The sequence below is a fragment of the Geotrypetes seraphini genome, chromosome 4 (assembly GCF_902459505.1).
Source record: "Geotrypetes seraphini chromosome 4, aGeoSer1.1, whole genome shotgun sequence".
Lineage (NCBI taxonomy): Eukaryota > Metazoa > Chordata > Amphibia > Gymnophiona > Dermophiidae > Geotrypetes > Geotrypetes seraphini.
Genome location: NC_047087.1, coordinates 200,898,747 through 200,923,023, shown reverse-complemented (window position 1 = coordinate 200,923,023; position 24,277 = coordinate 200,898,747). Strand labels below are relative to the sequence as shown.

Below are 24,277 nucleotides of genomic sequence, written 5' to 3'. Positions count from 1 at the left end.
GGAAAGGGGTGACAAGCTGCGAGTAGTGTGGCAGGGGCACTTGGGCTAGGCCGGTGTGACCTACCCGGGGCCCTGTGCTACAAGGAATAGAGATTGTTTGTGACCCGGATCCTGCCAGTGGCTCCCAGGCCCACTGGTGTACTCCAACCAAGCTTTTCCACTTAGCACCAGAAAGAAATAAGCCACACTGAGTTTTCCCAAAACACAGCCAGTGCTGGATTTAATTGATAATGATAATTGTATTCATAGTCAGGTCAGCTGGCATAATTGAGTGATTGTACAAAACAGTTGGTGCCTCTGGGATAAATCTAGTCCTTAAACAAAAACCCAATATTTAAAGCTGTGGCACTTCTTATAACTTCACCAAATTAGAACAAGAACAAAAATAACTTTCAACTTCAAAACTTCATTTGTCCTCAGAGCTGTGCTGGAAGAGCAGCCCCGCCCTAGTCCAACTGGCCAGGCTGTTTCTCCCAGAAGAAAATGTTAGGCTGAGTAAAGAAACTTTCCCTCCAATCCTGGAGGTCTTAGGGCTACAGTCTTTTCTAAACAATTCAGCAAGCTAGGCAATATTGAGGTAAACAGTTCTCAACCTTATAAAACAAACAGGAAAAGAAAAAGGTTTTTTTCTTTCCCCGTAACCCTCCCCAGGGTTCTCCTTTTCCACAGGGCTCTTAGTTTAAAAAGTCCAGTCCGGGTTTTGTAACCCCTTTTTAGTTCACACACTTTCCCCGCAGAGGAAACATAGAAAGAAACAAAAGGCAAAAATATAACCTTGAATGCCAGAACTCTCCCACCTGTAGTGCAAGCTACATTTCCATGGGATCCTTAGCTGCCAGCTCTGAAGGTGAGCTGCTATCCCACTGCATGGAATCCTCTATGGGAGTTTCTTCCTCAGGGCTCCCTGCCTCTGAGCTAGCCTCTTCCATTTCCCAGTCTCCCAGCTGGGGTTGGAAAGCATGAAGACTATTTTCCTCCCTGCCTCGTCAGCTTGGCTTTTCTTTCAGCTGTTCCTCCTCCCAGCTCTTATCGGGAGTCAAAAGGCTTGCCTTAACATGCCCCACCCCCTTGGCTAACACAGGAGAATTCTTAAAGGCACCATCCCTCTCAAACCCCGGTTCCTCCCTGCTCTTTCCTTTTGGCACAGGAAGAAAACTAGAGGCTCTTGGGAGGTGTAGTTTTCTGTACTGCAGGGCTTCTGGTTTAAACCTAGGTTTGGTGGAAGAAATAAGGACTTTCCGGGTGCTTGGCACAGGATTTCTATTGCCCTGCACAGGTTTCCTGCCACAGTAGACACCATGAAAAGAGGGAAACTGAGGACTGAATAGTAAGAAAGAATTTAATTTAGACGGAGGCAGAAAATAGAGAAGGAAGACCAGAGGAGAGTTGCCAGAAAATGGGGAAGGAGACAGAGATATCAGATCTGAGTGGAGGAAATGAGAAGAAAGAGATGCTAAAAACCACAGGGGGAGAGAAGGAGCGAGATGCCAGACCATGAGGGGAACAGAGGGAAGATGATGGATATCAGACCAAGGGAGGGGGGGGGGGGAAGCAGGAGGAGAGATGGCAGAGGGAGGTAGATATTTTCTGGAAGGGGCAGACACTGGATGGAAGGAAGACAATGACAAGAAGATGAGGAAAGCAGAAACCACATGACAAAGGTAGAAAGAAATTCTATTTTTTTAGCTTTAGGATAAAGTAGTATTGTAGCTTTGTTGATAAATGTTTAAAGTAGCGCAAAAAAACTCCACTTAAATGAAGCTGAGAGTCTGCTCAAATGGAAGAAAAGCCTCAGGTTTTATCAGCAGAGCTCAAACTCCCCACTCTCCCCCCCCCTCCCCATCATTAGCTAAAAACCTTCCATAAAGTGACAACTCACTGTTAAGGTTTAAAATAATTGAGGACTGAGATATTTTGAAACTGAAACCACTGTGAGTGTTTAAAGCAGTCTGTTAAATTGCCAACGTTTTATGGCACTAAGCCATTTTGTCAGGGCTGTAAAAGTAATTAAATAATCTGTATCACTTTATAACCTCTTGTTTTTATGTGATAGCATTCATTAAAAATGTTTACTTATTGACAGCGTTGTGCTCACGATCTCACTAGTGTCCTGAAGAAACGGCTTAGTGCCATGAAACGTTGGCATTTTAACAGACTGCTTTAAACACTCACAGTGGTTTCAGTTGCAAAATATCTCAGTCCTCAATTATTTTAAACCTCAACAGCGAGTTGTCACTCTATGGAAGTTTTTTAAACCAATGATGTGTGTGTGTGTGGGGTTGTACTTGAGCTCTGCCAATAAAACCTGGAGGCTTTTCTTCCATTTGAGCAGATTCTCAGCTTCATTTAAGTGGAGTTGTTTTTGTACTACTTTATTTATATTTCCCCACTTCACCTTTTGCAATATTGTGTGTTCATAAATGTTTAGAAATAGAAATGGTGATCCTTTTATTGGACTAATTTTAATACATTTTTGACTAACTTTCAGAGACCAAATTCTCCTTCCTCAGGTCAGGACAGGATACTGTAATAGCAGTATACTTTACTGACCAAAGGAAAGAGGATTTGACCTCTGAAAGCTATTTAAAAAATTAGTACAATAAAATGGTATTATCTTATTTTCCATTTTTGGTTTTATTTTTATTTGTAAAGTGATTTGTTTTCTCTTTTTTCAAATTTACATCTGCTATCTTTATATTTTGTTCAGTATTGGGGGATATGCACCACTGTTTCTTCACTCCCTAAACAGTTCCTTCAGTTTGGAACACAAGCCAGCATGCTGCATGCTCTGCACTGCTCCGATGGTCACAGAATTCCTATGATTGTCAGAACAGCGCAGAACATTCAGCCCGCCAGCCAGTGCTAAAAACCTCTTTTGTGCTTTTGAAAAAAAAAAAAAAAGTGTGTGGGGGGGGGGGGGGGAGTTTAGTTTGTGATTATTTATTCCATACTGGGTGAGGGTGGTTCATGGTCTTCTGTTAGCATTGACCAGCTGTGTTTGGTAAAATGCATCAGGCATGGTTCCTGGGAGCACCTTGAATAAACCTGATTTGAATCTCCTTATTGTCTGTCGATCTTCTTTTGTTCCAAGTTGGATTCTTTGGTGGACCGCTTGCCTTGTTGTTTTGTTACAAATTAACATACATGGCGTGGAACACACCAGAGGAGATACAGATTTGGTTGTTTATACATACATATGGGTTAAAGTTGGACGACAGAGTGAGGCAGTTGAGAGGAGTTGCAAACTTGGTTATTAAAATAGACTTATGTTTGGGATAGTATTACTGCTTTACAATGCATTTGAACACTTTTATATATGTATGGAAAGAGTTAAGAACATAAGAATAGCTTTACTGGGTCAGACCAATGGTCCATCAAGACCAGTAGCTCATTCTCATGGTGGCCAATCCAGGTCACTAGTACCTGGCCAAAACCCAAGGTGTAGCAATATTCTATGCAGGGCAAGCAGTGGCTTCCCCATGTCTTTCTCAATAACAGACTATGGACTTTTCCTCTAGGAACTTATCCAAACCATTCTTAAAACCAGCTACGCTATCCGCTCTTACCACATCCTCTGGCAACGTGTTCCATAGTTTAACTATTTTCTGAGTGAAAAAAAAATTTCCTTCTATTGGTTTTAGAAGTATTTCCGTGTAACTTCACATTGAGTGTCCCCCTAGTCTTTGTAATTTTTTACAGAGTGAAAAATCGATCCACTTGTACCCGTTCTACTCCACTCAGGATTTTGTAGACTTCAATCATATCTCCCCTCAGCTGTCTCTTTTCCAAGCTGAAGAGCCCTAACCGTTTTAGTCCTTCCTCATACGAGAGGAGTTCCATCCCCTTTACCATCTTGGTCGCTCTTCTTTGAACCTTTTCTAGTACCGCTATGTCTTTTTGGAGATAAGGAGACCAGAATTGAACGCAGTACTCCAAATGAGGTCGCACCATGGAGTGATACAGGGGCATTATGACATTCTTAGTTTTGTCAACCATCCCTTTTTTAATAATTCCCAGCATCCTGTTTGCTTTTTTGGCCGGCGCCGCAAATTGGGCGGAAGATTTCATTGTACTGTCTACAGTGATACCCAGATGTTCTTGGGCGCTAACCCCCAAGTAGACCCTAGCATCCAGTAACTGTGATTCAGGTTATTCTTCACTTTGCATTTGTTCACATTAAATTTCATCTGCCATTTGGACGCCCAGTCTTCTAATTTCCTAAGGTCTGCCTGCAATTTTTCACAATCCGCATGCATTTTAACAACTTTGAACAGTTTAGTGTCATCTGCAAATTTAATCACCTCACTCATCGTTCCAATTTGCAGATCATTTATAAATAAGTTAAATAGCACCGGTCCCAGTACAGACCCTTGCAGCACTCTACTGTTTATTCTCCTCCATTGAGAAAAATGACCATTTAACCCTACCCTCTGTTTTCTATCCGATAACCAATTCCTAATCCACACCTGAACTTTGCCATCTATCCCATGAATCTTTAATTTTCTCAGGAGCCTCTCGTGAGGAACTTTATCAAAAGCTTTCTGAAAATCTAGATACACTATATCAACTGGCTAACCTTTATCACATGTTCATTCACACCTTCAAAGAAAGTCAAGCAAATTTGTGAGGCAAGATCTCCCTCAGCTGAACCCATGCCGACTCTGTCTCATTAAATCATGCTTGTCTACATGATCCACAATTTTATTTTTTTATAATCGTTTTTACCATTTTGCCCGGCCCCGGTTCAGAGTTAAAGTCCTGGGCAAGTAGTTGGGAAGGGAAGAAGGGGTTTTATTCAGAGATGTTTGGGGCTTGCATAGAACTAAAACTGTGCACTGGCACTGGTATGGTAATCTTTGTTGTTTGTTTTGAATTTTATAATAAAAGAAAAAAAGAAATACAAGTGGAAATAAAGAAGTAAATTAGAAAACAGGTAAATAAATGGGGGCGGGACAGGGGGTAGGGTTTGGGCGGGGCAGGGCTAGGGGGCCCAGTGTGCTTAGGGGCCCCTCAAAGAATTAATTCTGCCCTGCTCCAAAGCACTGCTATCAATGTCCATTCCTTCAGCAGATTCTGGCTGTGTGCTCCTGTGCATGCTGCTTCTCTCCCTGTGTAACCGAGCTCCCAACTTGTTTAAGGTATATGTGCCATGCCCCAAACTTCCTGCGAGAGCGAATTAATTTTGTGCTCTTTGGCTCCCTCTCTGGCCCTGAGATGTAATGCCCTAGTTCACACTGAGGTTTTCCCCTCTCTATGCTTTGTGTCTTCCCCTCCCCCCATGTGTCCTTGCAACCTAGTGCTGGGAGGAGTGCTGCGCTTAGAAGGATAGTAGGCTGGTTTGGAAGAGCTGGGCTTGACAGCCTTTTCTATGACTGTCTCAACTTCAAGGTTTGGGTGAGCAGGCATGCCTTGCACAGTCAGTGGGTGACAACGTGCAGCAGTAGTGGGGAGGAGAGGAGGACAGGTGCCTGATCCATCACCGAGACAGCGCTCCGGGGCAGACCACTCCCCCGCCACCCCCTTACTACATCACTGCGCCATTCTCCAAAAGATACAGGGTTCAAATACAAATTGCCAGAATAGCATCTGTTTATTGTACAATTTATTCAGAAGAGAAACTAAACAGCTACCAAATTTAAAACCAATTATTTTCTCACTGAAAATAACATACGATTCTAACTTGGAGTGAGAACATATTTTCTCATTTTTTTAACCCACACAATCGGGGTGTAAAATAAGTGATATGCAATTTTTTTTAAAAATGCTACTAATGAATTAGGACCTGTTTCACAAACTCTTATTACTACAAAAAGAAAATAAATGTACTGTACATTGTACACACAATGTATACAACTGGATATGTGGGAATTAATGACACTTGAAAAGTTAAAATACACCTTGATAAAACAGTTAAGCAGTATACTTGTACTCTTGTCTAAAGTGTGATATTTTATCTATAGTAATATTTCAAGAGCTTGATGATGAGAACTAGAAAAGTCCCCCTAATTTTCAAACCCACGATGTTCAGCGTTTTAAAAAAATGTCAGACTAAGGGCAAATGAGTTCAGATACAAGTATATAATAGCAGTATCTAAATCATGGCTGCCTCTGAATATCCAGATAGACAAGTGAGTTGTTAGCACTATCCAATATTCAGCTGATGTCTTTAGTTTATCTGGATAGCTTTTAAGACAGTTTTTTGCTGTCCTAAGTTATCTGGATAACTTATGTCTAAGAATATAAGACTAGTCAGACCATTGGTTCATCTAGTCCAGTATCCTAGGCCAACCAGGTCATAAGTATCTGGCAGAAGCCCAAATAGTAGCAACATTTCATGCTACTGATCCCAGAGCAAGCAGCGACTTCCCCCCCTGTCTGTCTCAATAGAAGACTGTGGACTTTTCCTCCAGGAAATTGTTCAAACTGTTTTTTAAACCAGAGGCGATAACCGCTGTTACCACATCCTCTGGCAATGAGTTCCAGAGCTCAACTATTCGTTGAGTGAAAAAAAATATGCCTTTATATTTGTTTTAAAGGTATTTCCATGTAATTTCATTGAATGTCCCCTAGTCTTTGTAATTTTTTTAAAGATTAAAAAATGGATTCACTTTTACCCGTTCGACACCACTCAGGATTTGTAGACCACAATCATACCTCCCCTCATTTGTCTCTTTTCCATGCTGAAGACCCCTAACCTAGGGTTACCATACGGCTCCAGAAAAAGGAGGACAGATTGAGAGATCTGGGTTTTACTTCCATTGAAAGCAATGAAAGTAAGGAGGACAGCATGGTTAAAAGGGACTAGAGTGGTGCAGTGGTTAAAGCTACGGCCTCAGGACCCATTCCACTCTTTGTGACCCTGGGCAAGTCGCTTAATTCCCCCATTGCCCAGGTATGATAGACAAATTGTGAGCCAACCAAGACAGACAGGGAAAATTCTTGAGTACCTGAATAAGTCCATGTAAACCACTTTGAGCTCCCATAGGAGAACAGTATAGAAAATTGAATAAACAAAATGATGATCAAGTTTTAAAATACATTAATGAGATGCACAATAAATAATTTTTGGGGGGTTTTGGCCAGCTACTAGTGACCTGGATTGCCCACCTTGAGAACGGGCTACTGGGCTTGATGGACCATTGGTCTAACCCAGTAAGGTTATTCTTATATTTTTATAGATTAAGACATCTGGGCTTTACTTCCATTGAAAGCAATGGAACGGTACAGTTTAGGGGGTAAAGAGTTTGCTATAGCGAGTGTGCTGTAGCATGCTATATTTTTATAACTTTGGTAGAGCGTTGAGAAGTTGTGTGTTGTAGGTTTGAATATTGACCCCAGCATTTCTTACGTTTCCTAAATAACCACGTTGATTGTTCCCCAAAATGTTCTCTTTTCTTTAAAACAATGATATGTAGAATAGTTTTATAAAGAGAATGTTAACCATCTGTTCATAGTCCATCCTTTTCTCCCAGTTATTCACTATAGTTGTTTCATGGTGCCAGAGCGACCATGGACAATGTTTGTCTCAGACCCTGATACCACATCAGTCTCCAATTAGTTTACAGAAGTTTTTTCTATTACCAAGCAATTTCTACTTGGCATCAACCCACTCAGTTAAATCAGCATGACAACTAGCACCTGGTCCTTTCTAGATTATCCTCTCCCTCTCGGTACAATATTTTTACAAGACATTCCCAGAGATCCCATCAGTTGAAGGACTCTCTTTCTCCTATACTTTATTACTCAGGATGGATAAAGCTGTGATGTTTTACCTTACAGAGGGGTCAATGTTCAAAGCTAATGCCGGTGCTGGGTTTGCATGCAGGTTATTGTGCACTTAATGCTCTAATGGTTTCAGCATGGGTGCTGAAACCATTAGAAAAACTGAATATACAAATGGGAGAAAAAAAATGCTCACTTAAATATACATAGTAAATAACTGCAAAAAAGGAAATTTTAGCATAAATCCTCAATGTGTGTTAGTTTTTCAAAAACACAAGGAAAAGGATTTCAAATGCCCACATGCCACCAACAGGTTAGTATCTTTAATGGGACATGAATATCATCATTAGTTCAAAAACCTTGTTAATATTTTAATGATTTTTTAAGTGAATTTGTAATACTGTAGTGTGTAAAGGGGGACAAGTCCAGGACAAATATCAGGAAGTTCTGCTTCACGCAGAGAGTGGTTGACACCTGGAATGCTCTCCCAGAGGAGGTTATAGCGGAAGCGACCGTCCTAGGATTTAAAAGCAAACTAGATGCACATCTCCTTTCAAGAGGCATAGAGGGATATGGGTGACTAAAAATTACGCCAGGTGTGCACCTGGCTGGGCCTCCGCGTGTGCGTATCGCCGGACTTGATAGACCGAAGGTCTGATCTGGAGATGGTGCTTCTTATATTCATATGTTTATGTTCTTCTGTAAATGTCCAATTCTACAATCAGCAAATGTTATATGACTTCTATCATTAAGAAAGATAAAGTCACTTAGCTTATGTCCTATGGCGGCTCAACCGGTTCACATCTCAATGCTTCTTCAAGGATAATTATTTAGTATGCCGATTATCAACACCATCCCGTATTGGCTTCTAAAAACATAATGAAACAATTCCTAGAAAAACAAAACAAAACAGCAAAACTGGTTATAATATGTTAAACGTCAACAGGTAATCACTTGTTGATAACATCAGTCCGACACTTTCATATGAAAAATTAATTAACATAGAACTAAAAAAAAAAAAAAAAAATATGCACACCCCAAAACCACATGGGTGCTGAAACCATTAGCAGAGACTGCATTTACCCCTCCCCCTTTTACTAAACACAATAGCGGTTATTAGCGCAGCGATTCGTGCTGAATGCTCCATGCACTAATAACTGTTATTGTGGTTTAGTAAAAAGGGTGTGTGTTAAAATACATATTTTAAATTATTTATTCACTTTTATTTAAATATCAAGTTCAAATCATCATTCACAGGTACTGTCACAAATGTACAACCATGATCTAATCTAATCTGGTATTTCTAAGTCATGCTATGCCTAAACAAGTTCAAGATGATTTACAATATAAGGAATTACAGAATGAATATGCTACGTTATAGTAGGTGAAGAGGACAGAATTATGAATAGGGTAAGAGAGAAGAGAGAATGAAGGTTCTATGTTTGTACTGGTATGATCACTCATGTTATTCCTTCATGGTGTACTGTGATAAACCAAACAGTTACTGAGTTGCAATCCTCCCTCCTCCCCTTAAACTCTGTTCCCCCTATTCCCTCCATCCCTATAAGTATAAGCCCTATGAGGTATTTGTTTCCAAACTGAGGAATAAATCTATTGGAATATTCTCCATGTCCTAAGAGGGACTCATTTAGCATCCAACCTTTCAATTTTCAAATAATAAATGACAAGGAGCTGAGTGCACCAGATTCTGAGGCATGAATTGCCCCTTCATGGGCAAAGAGTGCTATAGATTTCTTTTTTAAAAAAATTCTTTATTAATTTTCAAAACTATAACAGTGCAGTACAACCAATGGAACTCATAGTAATACAATAGAAGCACATTCATCTTTCTCGTGTTCATAATCTTCCATTTTCTCCCCCCCGACCCAAACAATTATCAGTCCATATAACACAAACATATATTATTATAAATATCCTATCTATTCTGAATAATGATATCTGCTCACCCATCCCAATTATAAATATTCAAAAATCAATTTATGACCTAAAGAATCCCTCTCCCCCCCTGCCCTGGATATGTACCATAGTAAAGAACAAACTGATTCACAGTCAACAAACAATTACAATGAGGTGACAAAAGATGCCAATGGGACCCATATTAATTTAAATATATTACCATGTCCTAAATTTTCAGCATTTATTCTTTGAAATCTATAACTAGAGTAAAGACTTGCCCACCAGAACGAAAAATTTAAACAATCACATTTCTTCCAATTTCTTCTAAGCTGGGAAGTCTAAAATCCCATGATTTACCTGTAAGAAATAATGGTGGTCCCCTGGCTTTAAAAAAAGGGGACTCTACAGCCCTGCAATCAATAAACTGTTCCTTAAAATGTTTTGAAATTGATTACAAATAGGAATATTGAACAAGATAATTTCCCAAGTCTCTCAAATCATTTCATTCCTACAATATTAGGTAATAGATCTGGGAAACTCTGGACTACTAGAAAGCATGTATCATCATATCTAAAGCAACTACCTCTATTAACAAGTTGTAATTCAATACTTGAACCTATGCCAGTTGCATGTTGCTATTTCAATGCTAGATCTGTCTGTAACAAAGCAACTCAAATTCAAGAGCTTATTGGAGAACGAAATGTTGACCTTGCTTTCATAGTTGAAACCTGGAGACCACCTTATATAGCTAATATAGACTGTGACTCACCTTATATAGCTTGCATTTGTCCTCCCGATTATAATATAATTAACTGTCCCTGATAATCCAGTAAGCGAGGAGGTAGATTGGCTTTAGGTTACAGAGACCTACTTGAGTCAGATTCAGATTCTTCTCTTGAAGTTCTAATTGGTAAGATGCAAGAGACTACTCTGAATGATAATATTGCCTATTACAATTCTCAACAGAAGTTATATGAGGTATCATTATATTGCTCTACTACTGTCAAAGATGTAATCATTCTTGGTGACCTAAATTTGTATCTAGAGGACACAAAATACACAAATACTGAGCAATTTTTAATTTTTGCTCTTAAACATTATCATTGGCTTTACACAAGTTACTCTTATTAAAGCCACTCTAGGTTTCACTGCTAGTCTAACCAAAAACAATAGTCACTTATTAATTGATCATATTAACTGGAACTGATCACCAGGCCTTTTTTTAATGTTGGGGGGAGTGGGATTTATGGGGCCAAGGGGCCAGGATCGGTGCCACTAGATAGTAGGAATGTTTGTGTGTGGGGGGGGGGGGAAGCAAGAGTGAAAATGGTGTCAGGTTGGTTTGGGGGCTGCCACATCATGCTTGTTGGTTGTTGTTTTTTTTTTTTTTTACTCAACTGTCAACTTTCCTGTCAGTGCCCAAGCCAATCAGCACTCAGGCACTATGAGGAAAATTAGCACAGATTTCTGTGCATCAAATTACTGCTCTGATTTTAATGCGGCATTAGTTTGCATGCTCATTACTTTATGCGTACCGTGACAATTTTCCTGTGTTAGGTTTGTGGTATAATTACCTTTGAGCATCAGCCCCAGAGTTAAGAAGTGACCAAATACTCTCATTCTGTAGGGAAATCAGCTCTCACTCTGTTCAGGTACACCCTATAGCCATCTTGATATATGCGACTGTAGTCTACAATCTATTTCCCTCTTATGGCGTAATCCAAGTGTAACACCAATTTGTAACTAATAAACATACAGGTTTCCCAGGAGATTAGTGTTAACAATACTTACAGTTTGATAGAGGGATTATGGAACAGTAGGCACACCTGTACTATCATTAAGTTACTGATATGGCATTGCTACATTGAATGCTCAAACTTTTATGGATGCTAGGAATTATTTAAAAAGGGATGGTTAACAAGACTAAGAATGTCATAATGCCCCTGTATTGCTCCATGGTGTGACCTCTTCTGTAGTATTACGTTGAATTCTGGTCTCTTTAGTTCAAGAAAGATATAGTGGTGCTAGAAAAGGTTCAAAGAAGAGCGACCAAGATGGTAAAGGGGAAGGAACTCCTCTCATATGAGGAAATACTAAAACTGTTAGGGCCAGTGGCGTACCTAGCATATGTGACACCCGGGGCCCATCATTTTTTGACACCCCCCATCTATATGAAAAATATGATTTTTAGTAACAATCCACATCGCACAACAAGAGTGTACCCAGAAAAAGGCAGCATCTTGAACACTGCAGTGATCACTAGAACACCAACACATACATTGTAAAACTAAACAAGCCAGATCCCGCACAGTCAATTGATCCTGCAGTCAATGCCAACTGAAAACTATGTTCTTTTCATACACACAGAACAGAGATACACCCTCACCCAATATGGAATAATCAAACTAAAAATAGAAATATGTAGACAAAAGTTAAACTGAACCGCCAAGAAACCAGACTCTGCATACAATGCAACACCACAACACCACAAAAACAGTAACACATGTCCTCTAATACTGTGCAAAATATAAAGACAGCAGATGTAATTTTGAAAAAATTGATACATAACAATCACCACTTTACAAATTAACAAATAAAAATAAAACAAATAATGAGAAATAAGAAAATACAATTTTATTGGACTAATCCATTTTTCAGAGGCCAAATCTTTCTTCAGAACAGTACTGTTATAGTATCCTGTCCTGACCTGAGGAAAAGGGTTTAGTCCAAAAAATTGCCTTATTTCAATTTCCTATTTATAAAATTTTATCAATACAGTTACAATACTACTTGCTTCTAAGTAAAGCAACAAAAAAATATTTCTACCTTTTGTCATTTCTGCTTTAATCATCTTCTCTTTGCTCTCTTCTTCCTATACAGCGTTTGTCCTCTCTCCCTTCCATGCAACATCTGCCCTCTCTTTGCCCCTTCCACCCAGCTTGTGCCCTCTCTCTCTCTCTCCCCCTTCCATCTACTGTCCACCCTCTCTCTCTGCCCCTTGCATCCACTGTCCACCCTCTCTCTGTTCCATATGGCATCTTCCCTCTTTCTAAGTCCTTTCAATAAACTGTATATCCTGTGCCCTTTCTCTCTTTTGTACATGATTCATTTTGGCTTCACCCCCTCCCCTATGCTCTGGCATCTCTCTCTTCTCCTTTCCTTCCTTCCTTCCTTCCCACTCCACCCCATGGTCTGGCATCTCTATCTCCTTTTCTTCTCTCCCCCATGCCCTGGCATCTCCCTCCTATCTCTCCCTCTGGCACCTTCTCTTCTTTCTTACCCTCTGGTCTGGCATTTTGCCTCCTTTAGTTTCCCTTCCTTCCCCCCATGCCCTGGCATCTCTCTCCTCTCCTTCCGTCTCCCCCTCCCACTCCATTATCTAGCATCTCTTCTCCTTCCTTTCTCTCCTTCCTTCCACCTGGTCTGGCATCTGCCTCCTCCCCTTCCCCCTGACATATCTCCCCCCTCCATGGTCTGGTAGCTCCTTTCCTTTCCTTCCATACTTGGCATCTCTTTCCTCTCCCTTCCCTGGTGTTCCTTCTCCCCTCTCTCTCCCCCCCAATTGGGGTGCAGCAGCAGCACTTCTCTCTTGCCTCCTCCCCAATTGGGTGCAGCAGCAGCAAGATCTCTCTTACCCCTCCCCCCTTGGGTGCAGCAACAGCATCTCTCTTCCCCCCTCCCCCCTTGGGTGCAGCAGCAGCAATATATCTCTTGCTATCAGCGGAGTCGCAAGCTTCCCTCTATCACTGACCTCTTGCTGCTCTTCCTTGCTTCGGGCCTTCCTCGTTGCCGAGTCCTGCCTTCATGGAAACAGAAAGTAGGCAGGACCTGGCAGCCAGGAAGGCCCGAAGTAAGGAAGAGCAGCAAGACAAGTTTTAACTTCCCTCCGTTGCTGACCTGTCTCCCTTAGCTTCCCTCCGTCGCTGACCTTAGCCCTAGTGAACTCATGCTCCGGGGCTCAAACGTGTGCATGCCAACTTCTCTTCTCCCTCCCCGGAAAGTAACTTCCGGTTTCGGAGGGAAGAGAAGGGAAGCTGGCACGCACACCTTAAAGCCCTGAAGCATGAGTTCACTATGGGCTAAGGTGGGAAATCGCCAAGCCGGTGAGAGATGGGGGTTGTTTTTTTTTTTTAAAAAAATGTTGAGCAGCAGCAGGATTCGCGATAGATGGCAGCCGGGCGATCATCTAAATTAGCCGGGCACAGCGCCCGGCTAAAAGGCCCTAGGGCAGTGGTAGGCAAACTCATTAGTCAAGAGCCAAAATCAGCAGTACAATGATTAAGATTTTTTTTTGAGAACCATACCCCGTGCCCGCTTGCGCTACGACGGCTATGTCAACCCGACTGACACCCCATTCGTCCGCACATAGTTGAAATCGATTCATGGCAGAGTCTAGAGAATGACAGGGGGAAAAAATTTGTCTCCGTCCCCTCCCAGTCAGCTCGGTCCCTATCCCTGCAAACCACCTGACTCCATCCACACAAGCCTTGAATTGTTTTATATTGAAATTATATTAAAGTATAAAAAGAAACAATATTCTATACAATTGTCAATTTATAAATCAGCGTCTTCTCCCCACTCTCTCTTCCCAATTTCCCTTCAGCGTCCTCAGCCCACTCTTTCCACTTTCCTTCAGCGCACGCCCATAAAAACAAGCATGTAATTTTATATCATTTTCATTCTATTCATTCATAGAAATTAAAGTCTAAATAATGCCGGTCACATAACAAAACATGATTTTACAAAAATAATTCCCTGCACAGTCAAGCCTGCAAGGATTACTAGATGTCTTTCAGCAGCTTCCCTCCCTCCCTCTTACCTTAGTGGCCAAGTCAAAATGATCTACCAACAATAAAATTTTAAAAACACAAAGCACACCGTACTCGGAGAAAATGTTAATTATCATTTATATTCCGCGGGTTTTCAAAGAGGTCAAGGCAAATGACTTTATGTAATGTCACCTCAGTAACAATTATACAAAAATAGACAAATATACCCCCTCCCTTTTTACTAAACCGCAATAGCAGTTTTTAGCGCAGGGAGCTGCGCTGAATGCCCCACGCTGCTCTCGACACTCATAGGCTCCCTGCGCTAAAAACTGCTATTGCGGTTTAGTAAAAGGGGGCCATAGTGCAAAATATAGACAGCAAATATAAATTCTCAAAAACGGACACATTTTGATCACTAAATTGAAAATAAAATCATTTTTCCTACCTTTGTTTGGTAATTTCATCAGTCTCTGGTTGCACTTTATTCTTCTGACTGTGCATCCAATATTTATTTCCTTCTTTCAGCCTCCTGTATGCTTCCTCGCCTCCAAACCTCATTCCCTCTCAACTTTTTCTTTGTTTCACTCTGCCCCCTTCTTTCTTTCTCTCCCCATTCCCCCTTTCTTTCTGTGTGTCTTTCTCTTTCTGTGCCCCATTTTTTTCACCCTGCTCCCTTCTTTCTTTCTCTCTCCATGCCCCCTTTCTTTCTCTATGTCTGTCTTTCTCTCTCTCTCTCTTCGTGCCCCGTTTTTTCTTTTTCTATGTTTCACCCTGCCTCCATTCTTTCTTTCTGGCTCCCTGTCCCCCCTTCTTTCTTTTATTCTCCCTGCCCTCCCCTCCCCCATGCCACTGCCATTGGGAAAATGCTGCCACTGCCGCCATCGGGAACAGGCCAGCGCCGAGTTCACCCTGCTTCTCTTCCCCGCGGGGCCGACCAACTCTCACCGTCCGACGTCATTTCTAACATCGGAGAGGACGTTCCGGGCCAGCCAGGCAGCAATTGGCTGGCCTGGAACGTCCTCTCCAACATCAGAATTGACGTCGGGCAGCGAGAGTTGGTCGGCCCCACGGGGAAGAGAAGCAGGGTGAACTCGGCACTGGCCTGTGCATGATGACAGTGGTGGCACTCAAGTGGCCAAAGAGCTGCATGCGGCTCGCGAGCCACAGTTTGCTGGCCTAGGGATAACACTGGAGGGTGGCCAGCTGTGCACCCCGTTGGGGCGTGAACCCAGGGTGGACCTCCCCCCCCTTGGTACACCATTGGCTAGGGCCCTTCAGCTTGGAAAAGAGACAGCTGAGGGGTGATATGATTGAAGTCTACAAAATCCTGAGCGGAGTAGAACGGGTACAAGTGGATCGATTTTTCACTCTATCAAAAATTACAAAGATTAGGAGATACTAGATGAAGTTACAGGGAAATACTTTTAAAACTAATAGTAAGTTGTTGTTGTTTTTTCCTCAGAGAATAGTTAAGCTCTGGAACGCGTTGCTAGAGGACGTGGTAAGAGCGGATAATGTAGCTGGTTTTAAGAAAGGTTTGGACAAGTTCCTGGAGGAAAAATCCATAGTCTTTATTGAGAAAGACATGGGGGAAGCCACTGCTTGCCCTGGATCGGTATTATGGAATATTGCTACTCCTTGGGTTTTGGCCAGGTACTAGTGACCTGGATTGGCCACCATGAGAACAGGCTACTGGGCTTGATGGATCATTGGTCTGACCCAGTAAGGCTAGTCTTATGTTCTTATTTGGGAGGAATATTATGGGAAAGACTGCCTTACTACATTTCCTTGATATCCCCCATGCAGTGTCTCCAAATCACCAGTGAGATTTTGTCCTCATGTCACAACAAATTGGGGTTAATACAGCCTGAAAAGTTGCAATTGTGCACTGGATTAGAGAAGCTATTGAGCAAGTTTACTGTATATTCTTTCCAGTAAAGAGCCACCATCTTTAGAGCTCATGCTATCCAAGCTCTTTAAACATTGTGGGTGAAATCGAGCTTATTGTCTTGAAGAAATTTGTAGAGCGGCCACATGGTCCTCCTTCCATACTTTTTTCAGGTACTATCACTTGGACATTTCAGATTGGTCAGAGGCATCCTTCAGAGTGTTGGTTCTTACTGTGGGTGTCTCTGGTTCTTGCCCTTTTTAAGAACTGTTTTGCTACATCCCACAAGTCTCTGGATTCATCTCCTGCTGATAACAAGGAAGTAAAAAATTATGTCTTACCTGATAATTTTCTTTCCCTTAATCACAGTAGATTAATCCAGAACTCCACCCTGTTTTGCTACTTTTGATCTATTGTTAGTCTGTTTCTCTGCTTAGAGTTGTTGTTGCAAGATTCTGTTTTTGTTGTTATCATGTTCATGCATTATTTCTGCTTTGTCGTGAGTAATACTAACTGACTCAGAAGTCTATCATCCTATAATGTAGAGTTCAATTTGATGCCCTCTATCTCCACCTACTGGTAGATGGTTATAGCTCACAAGTCTCTGGATTCACCTGCTGTGATTAAAGGAAATTTTTTTTACAAAGTTATAGATTATACACATATATTAAATATGTGATATACAGTACAAGCAGGTGTTTCTGGAGTGTAGTTTAGACAGATTAGGGGCAGAGTCACAATGAACAGAAATATTTTATAAAATATGTAAGCACTTAAGGGGTAATTTTATAAATATTTTTACCTATAAAACTGGTATTTTATAAAATTACCCATGGCATTATGCAAACATAAAACAGAATAAGGACAATGTCACACTTACTTGTGGTGACTCAAGTGTAGACATGTTGGGGAAGGAGTTTTGGCAAAGCATGGCTAAAGTGGTAAAATGCACACACAATTTAAAATGTGAAAAAATATATACATACATCACATGCATTTGTATGTATCAGATAAGTTGAAGGACACTTTTTTGGTGCTCACCATTCTGATTGGGACAATTCCATTCTGGTTTTGTGCTTTTGATTTTGTGGTTTTGTTTCCCCTGTTTCATTTCGTACATCACATGCATACATTTATAGCAACTCAAACATGTAATTAATTGTATGTTGCAAGTTTTGTGAGGCTGTTTATAAAGACAGAGGCACCTATGTTGTCTTTATAAAATAGCCCCAAAATACCTCCTTGAACATCCTATATAGGCAACCTGTTAATAAATTATCCTCTAAGTTCACCCAAATATTTGCTCCTATTTTGGAACAGGTGTAAATTTGTGTGAAAGGATTTGTTTGCTATTGGGGCTATTCTGGGAACCTGTTTTATAAATTCTCACTCGTAAGTGCCTGTGTTGCCCTTTAAAAATTAGGCATACAATAAGCATACTTTTAGACATTTTTATAAGTGCTCTGTTATGAAATTAGCCCCTTATCAGTTACAGTTTGAACTATGAGATGCTAAATTTTCCATAGCACTCTTGACTGCTAAAGTGTTCAAATACTGCAAAATACCAAGATGATTTTTAAGGGCAGAATACTCATCTATTTGAACTTTGGCATATACATTTCAGGTCTCAGGAATACATCTTTCTTACCCTATAACAACCGTGTAACATCCATTCCAATTTTGGATTACAGCATCCTTCATCTTCTCCATTGATTAATATTTGCCTTTAGACAATTGTAATTCACTGTTTCAGGGCTCAAAACGTTTCCATATCAGAAAGCTACAGGTAATCCTAAACACATCAATGAAGCAGCATTTTGGAGCTAAAACATATGGACAGGCATTTTCGATATGACGTCCAAATCGAAGTTTGGACATTTTGCAGAAGACACACAACAATGAAGTACTAAACATGAACCATTTTTTTCAAAATCAGAAAAAGTCTATCTTTTTGTTTTGAAAATGATGATTTCTCAGATGAGCTTGTCTTTACTGCATCTAACTTTCTGAAGCATTTTTGAAAAAACAAAACAAAAAAACCACATGCAAAAGAAAAATGCACAAAATAAGCCATTGGGATGTAGGAGGCCCAGTAGTTTTAGTAGACTGGCCACAGAGACATCCCAACAAAGCAGAGGGGCACCTTAATGGGCTCTGCAGTGAACTTCACATAAAAAGGTTTAGGTATACATCTCACCATAACCCCCTTATAGGGTATGGTAAGCCCTCCAAAACCTACTGAATTCAAACTGTACACACCAATAGCCCTTATGCCTGCAGGTCTCACCTATATATAGGTTCAGTGGGATTTGGGTGGGTTTTAGAAGGTTCACATATTCCATCATAAGTGTAATAGTTAGAGTGGGATATATCTTCGGTCCAAAGTCAAATAGGCACACAGCATAGCATAATACTGAACTGTGTCACTTAGCAACCAATATTTCTTTTTGTAAGTTGTGTCTGGATTGTCACGGCACAACATTCTTCAGTAGTCAGACATCATACTCTCATTTCAGAAACCTTGGTAGTGACGCTCCCATTAACTGAATGTCCTGGTGAAAACATTCTCCTTGCTTGTCACTTACCATACCAAGATTTTCTGGAAAAAAGTCAAGATGCGAGTACAAAAAATGTATTTTAAATGACACGCGACAGCTAAGTTTCTGATGTGAGTCAAGGAGATTCTGAACTCCTTCCTTGTATGAAGGAGACTTATGGTTGCCCAGAAAGTTTTCCACTAACCACTTGAATGCTTCCCAAGCTTCAAGCTCAGCTGCTGAGAGTGATTGCTTAAAATCTTCATCTTGCATAACAGACTTGATCTATGGGCCTATAAATATCCCTTCCTTCAGTTCTGCAGTGCTGATTTTTGGAAATTACTTAACAAGATATTGAAAACCTGGCAAGTTTGCTTTACCCATGGCCTTTACCAGGTTCTTCATCAACCCCAGCTTGATATGAAGAGGTGGAAGAAATATTTTATGAGGATCCACCAGTGGCATAAATTTCACACTGCTTGTCCCCGAGTTATAGGTATCCCTCAGCTGCTAGACACACTTGACATAATGTTCAGCTGTAGATCTGCTATCCCACAAGCACAGGAAATAGCAGTATTTAGTGAATCTTCCTTGCATTTCCATTAACATGCCAATGACCTTCCGATCACCACAGATGTTCCACTGGTGTGTTTTAGAACTGATTGCTTTTAGTAAATTCTTCATATTTTCATAAGACTCCTTTAGATGAGCAGAATGGGCAATTGGTTTCCATTGTGCAGTAACACTGCCTTCAAGCTTCTCTGTGAAGAATCAATGAAGAGACTCCATTCATCTGGACAATGCACTTGTGACAAACTGTTGAAGAGCCCATTGATGTCATAACAAAAGCACAATGAGCCATTTACTGTGAAGAATTTTGTTAAGTTATGATTCCCTTTTCTGTAATGAGTTATATTAGCATCTTTTGTAAGCAAGTGCTTTTGCTTAAGCCTTGAAGCAAGAAGTTCTGCTTTTTCTTTTGAAAGATTTAGATCACGAATAAGATCATTGGTTTTGAACCTTCATCATTCACATCAGGATCAGATAATTCTGGATTGTGACCAGCTTCTGCATCATCATCACATTCCTCATCATGTTCCACAGAAGCAAGTCCATTTTGTGGAGGTACAGGGACAGGCAGTGAGTCATCATGAGAAACAGGCCTAAAAGCAGAATTCAAGGCTTCAGCAGATTTACAGTTCCACAAACTGCAATTTTCCACAAACATGTGCTTTTAGCAAGTTTTGCTCTGCCAGTCTTTATATCACAAAAATAAAAATAAACCAAACTTTCAGTATCAAAGTACTAGAACCAGCTGGTCCTGCTCCGCCAGTACTCCTGTGCTGGGTACAATATCAGAAGTAGTGCTTTCCACTCTTTTGTCCTCCTAATTTAATTAGAAAAACAGTGATTCTTCCCCCTTCTATTATCAGGATTTGTGAGGCAATTCTACCTTATCAAAACAGCATATGGTTTTCCCCCAAGCTTTTACTCAGTAAGCATGTCTTCAGACAAACAGGAATTCTCAGGTTCCATTTCATAATCAATTGTATACATTTATTCAGGCATTTTTACATCACAAGTATTGTTACCTTCAGAAGAATGCTTACAAATTTCAGTCCTGTGATTTTCTCCCTGGTTCCTGTGGGAAATGCTGCTTTCTGGCTTCTATACCCTGGTCTGCAACAATGTGCCTCTTGCCAAGGGTTCAGGCAGGCTACAGGTTTGTGGCTGCCTCTATTGCCTAGAGATCACACCCCTTTCTCTAACCCTGTGCTGATTGTCTCTAGGCTCACCTGTGTTTTTCTGGTTCTTTGCTAATGAGCTTGGATAGCTTCCCTGCTGATTAGCCCTGCCCCCAGCAGAACTGATTGCAGGAGCTAATCCCTTTGTGGGTTTTGCTAGCACCGGCCTGGTGCCTGCTGGTACTTGTAGTCCTTTGCTTTTAGCATTCCATACACTAGAACTAGGCAAGAATAATCGGGTCAATTTTGGGCTGCCTTTTACTTGGGATAAATTCTGCAGGCCAGTTTCCCTAACCTGCCTGCTTCTAGGAGCAGGTTTAGGGGTAGTTTTAAAACACTGCAGGGTTTCTTCTAGCATGACAGAGCTCTCCCTGTCACAATATTGAAGTCTCTCAGGACATTTTGGAACTACCTGCTTTTTTGCAGCATTCTAATAAAAATAATTGGAAGAACTTTAACTCTGAATGTGACTTTTCCTCTTGATCCACAAAGAGACTAGATTTTGTATCTCTTTTTAAAGACATTGTTTCTGGATGTTGCCAGGGTGACTGAGAAGACGACAATTCTATTTTTGGAGTGTTGGGAAGGGTAGTACAGGTGGGAGGTTTGTTTTTCCTAATGACTAGTTAAATAATCAGACTAACAGTTTCGTTTTCTTGGATCATTCTCACCTTTTTTCTGTTTAGTGACAGAGGTACATGGCCCTCATAGATGCTCTTGGTGCAGATTTATGAGTAAGTTTTTTTGATCATTTAGGGCTCTAACCCTCTCTTACAAAAGTATAGCGCAGTTTTTAGCACCTTCCTTGGTGGTAACAGCTTCTACGCTAATTGTATTCCTATGAGTGTAAGAGCTGTTAGTGCCATAGCTGGCGCTAAAAACCACGCTACACTTTTGTAAAAGGGGGAGGAGTAAGTATTATTTTGTTACTTTTTGGAGTTATTTCTTTTTCTTGTGTTGAGAGGTTTCTTTGTTCACTTTTCCTATGGGATTGTGATTTGGATTTTTCTATTCATTTATTTATTTGTGGACTTGAGACCTTAATCAATGAATTGATGATTTTGTTCTTTATTTGGATTTAGCTCATGCCCTTTTCAGTTGTAGCTCAAGGTACTGGAGGCATTTACCTGTCTCAAAAGGATTAAAATTTAATAACCTGATGTTCAAAAAGGTCAGAACTCCTAAATTTATGCTCTGAGCTGCCAAATTACCCAGTTCCAGGAGAAAGATTTTAGACCAATCCTGGCTTTCTCACAACCCCTTCTTGATGAATTATGGGATATAAAGAACTGATTCTAATGGTTAGAATAAGTGACTACAACTCCCACAGTGCTTTAGAATGTGAAACCAGGATTACCAAAAAAAAAAATGTTTTAACTGTCAGACCTTTTTTGGGTTATAGCCTTGCCACCACTGCATCAAATAAAAGCAGGAGAGTTTCTCACAGCCTCCCACCATTAATCAGCATTGCTGAGAGGCTCAGGAGCTGAGGAGATGGGGGTTAGTGCTGATTGATGTGTCAGCTGGCTAGGGATGAACTGATTCCTATTTTAAGCCACTGTAAGCAGGGGACAGATATCAGAGCTTGAGAAAAGATAAAGAACCGGTAAATGAACAAACATCTCCTGCACAAACTCCTTCCTCTTTTTGCTGCTTTGATTAGTGGGGTTCACTTTGCCTGATAAAACATATTTCTTAGCTCTGGGGGAGGATGATAGGAGACAGTTCATCCTGCAGAATTACAAAGTAAGAAGAATTGCTTTTCCTATTTTATGACTAGATTAAAATGTAGAGACACTTCTTATTGGCATTTAGGGTTGGCCAAGTGGCCGAGCAGCAGTACTGCTCACTGTCATGCAGAGGAACCTGAGTTCAGCTCTCATTCCAGATGAAGATACTACAGAAACAGGGGAAGGATTCATGTCCATCATGCAATGGAAAGACCTAAGGGCTAGGGTTACCCTATGGCTCCAGAAAAATGAGGATGGATTGAGACATCTGGGTTCCATTGCTTTCAATGGAAGTAAAACCCGGATATCTCAATCCATCCTCCTTTTTCTGGAACCATATGGTAATCCTACTAAGGGCACCATGTTTAGGATGGGTGACAAGAAGGTGATAACATGCATAAAATGCCAGTATTCCAGCTAAACACTATTCTATAAAATGGCACCTAAATATGAAGGTGAGTAGTTTGAAGATGGGCATGCATAAGGTGCCCAGTTACACATATTTATTATAGAATACCATAATTTACATACATTTTATAGACCTAGGCACAAGCATTTACACAAGCTTGATGGCTGGTGTTAGTGGTTACACCTGAAATATATGCGTGTATTTGTGCTGCTATGCTGGTATTCTACAAGGAAAGTAGGTGCCTACTTTTCTTTATAGAATAGGCTTCAAATAGGCGCTCTCCTAATGGCCAGATTTCATGATCATGATTGCAGGGTACTGGTAGGTGTGCTGATGCATGGACTCCATGGATCAAATTAACTGAGATAGGAAATAAAGGGGTCCTTTTTACTAAGGGAATAGTGATAGACAAACTCTGCACCACACAACTCCAAATCAACAAAACAGTCCAGAAAGCCTTCGCAGTCATGTGCAACTTAAGACAAATCCAAAAATACTTCAACAAAAACAATTCAAACTCATAGTCCAGTCCCTAGTTCTTGGACTCCTAGACTACTATAACATCCTATATCTGTCATGCCCTGCCATCATGATAAAACAATTACAAACAGTGAAAAATACAGCCCTCAGACTGATATACTCATTGAAAAAATATGACCACATTACCACTGCCTTCCAAGACTCACACTGGATCCCTGTACAAGCACGCATATGCTACAAATTTTACTGCATGCTATTCAAAGCTCTGAATGGCGATGGACCAACATATCTAAACAATCATCTAACCAGGAACAACACATTCAGACCAAGCAGAACACAGGCATCCTTCACCCACCCCTCAATCAAAGGCATACAACATAAGGAAATGTATTCAGGAAATTTGTCAAGTCAAACTAACCTTCTCAATATATCCCCAGACCCTAATGCTTCTAATTGCCCAGAGCAATTCTTTTGTAATCCACCAAGAATTGAAAGGTATAGGCGGAATAGAAGACACTAATGTAATGAAATGTAAGCTGCAGTAAAAATAACATAACATAAGTTTTTATTTATATGCCACACAAATGCCTTAGCATGCCCTTGCATATGTCTTTCCTACACACTAAGGCTGTTTTTTATTGCAGCCGTTAGAAGGCCTTTTTTTGTGTGTGTGTGTGTGGGGGGGGGGGGGGAATTAATGGCCATGTGCTAATACTTTCATAAATAAGACTTACCCCCTCTTTTGTGAAACTGTTGATAGCCGTTTCTAGCGCGGGGAGCCGCGATGAATGGCCCGCGCTGCTCCCAATTCTCACAGGAACTCAATGAGTATTGGGAGCAGCACGGGCCATTCAGTGCAGCTCACCGCGCTAGAAACTGCTATTGCAGTTTCGTAAAAGAGGGGGTTAGTGGTCCAAATGTTATATTAATACCATAAATTAACCCTCTTTAAAGGTGCTATAACTCAACACAGGTCAATTAATTTGCCATCGTTCTTAATTTTATAACACCTTTATAACAGTTATAAAGTTATAACACCTTTAAAGTGGGTTAATTTATGGTATTAATATAACATGTGAC

The 24,277-nt window shown here is 40.7% G+C and overlaps 1 protein-coding gene across 1 annotated transcript in view; it reads left to right on the top strand.

Annotated features, from left to right (window-relative positions):
* SYNPO2L (synaptopodin 2 like) overlaps window positions 1-24,277 on the top strand; it is a 131,852-nt gene that overhangs the window by 42,611 nt on the left and 64,964 nt on the right. The gene's annotated exons all lie outside the window — the stretch shown is intronic.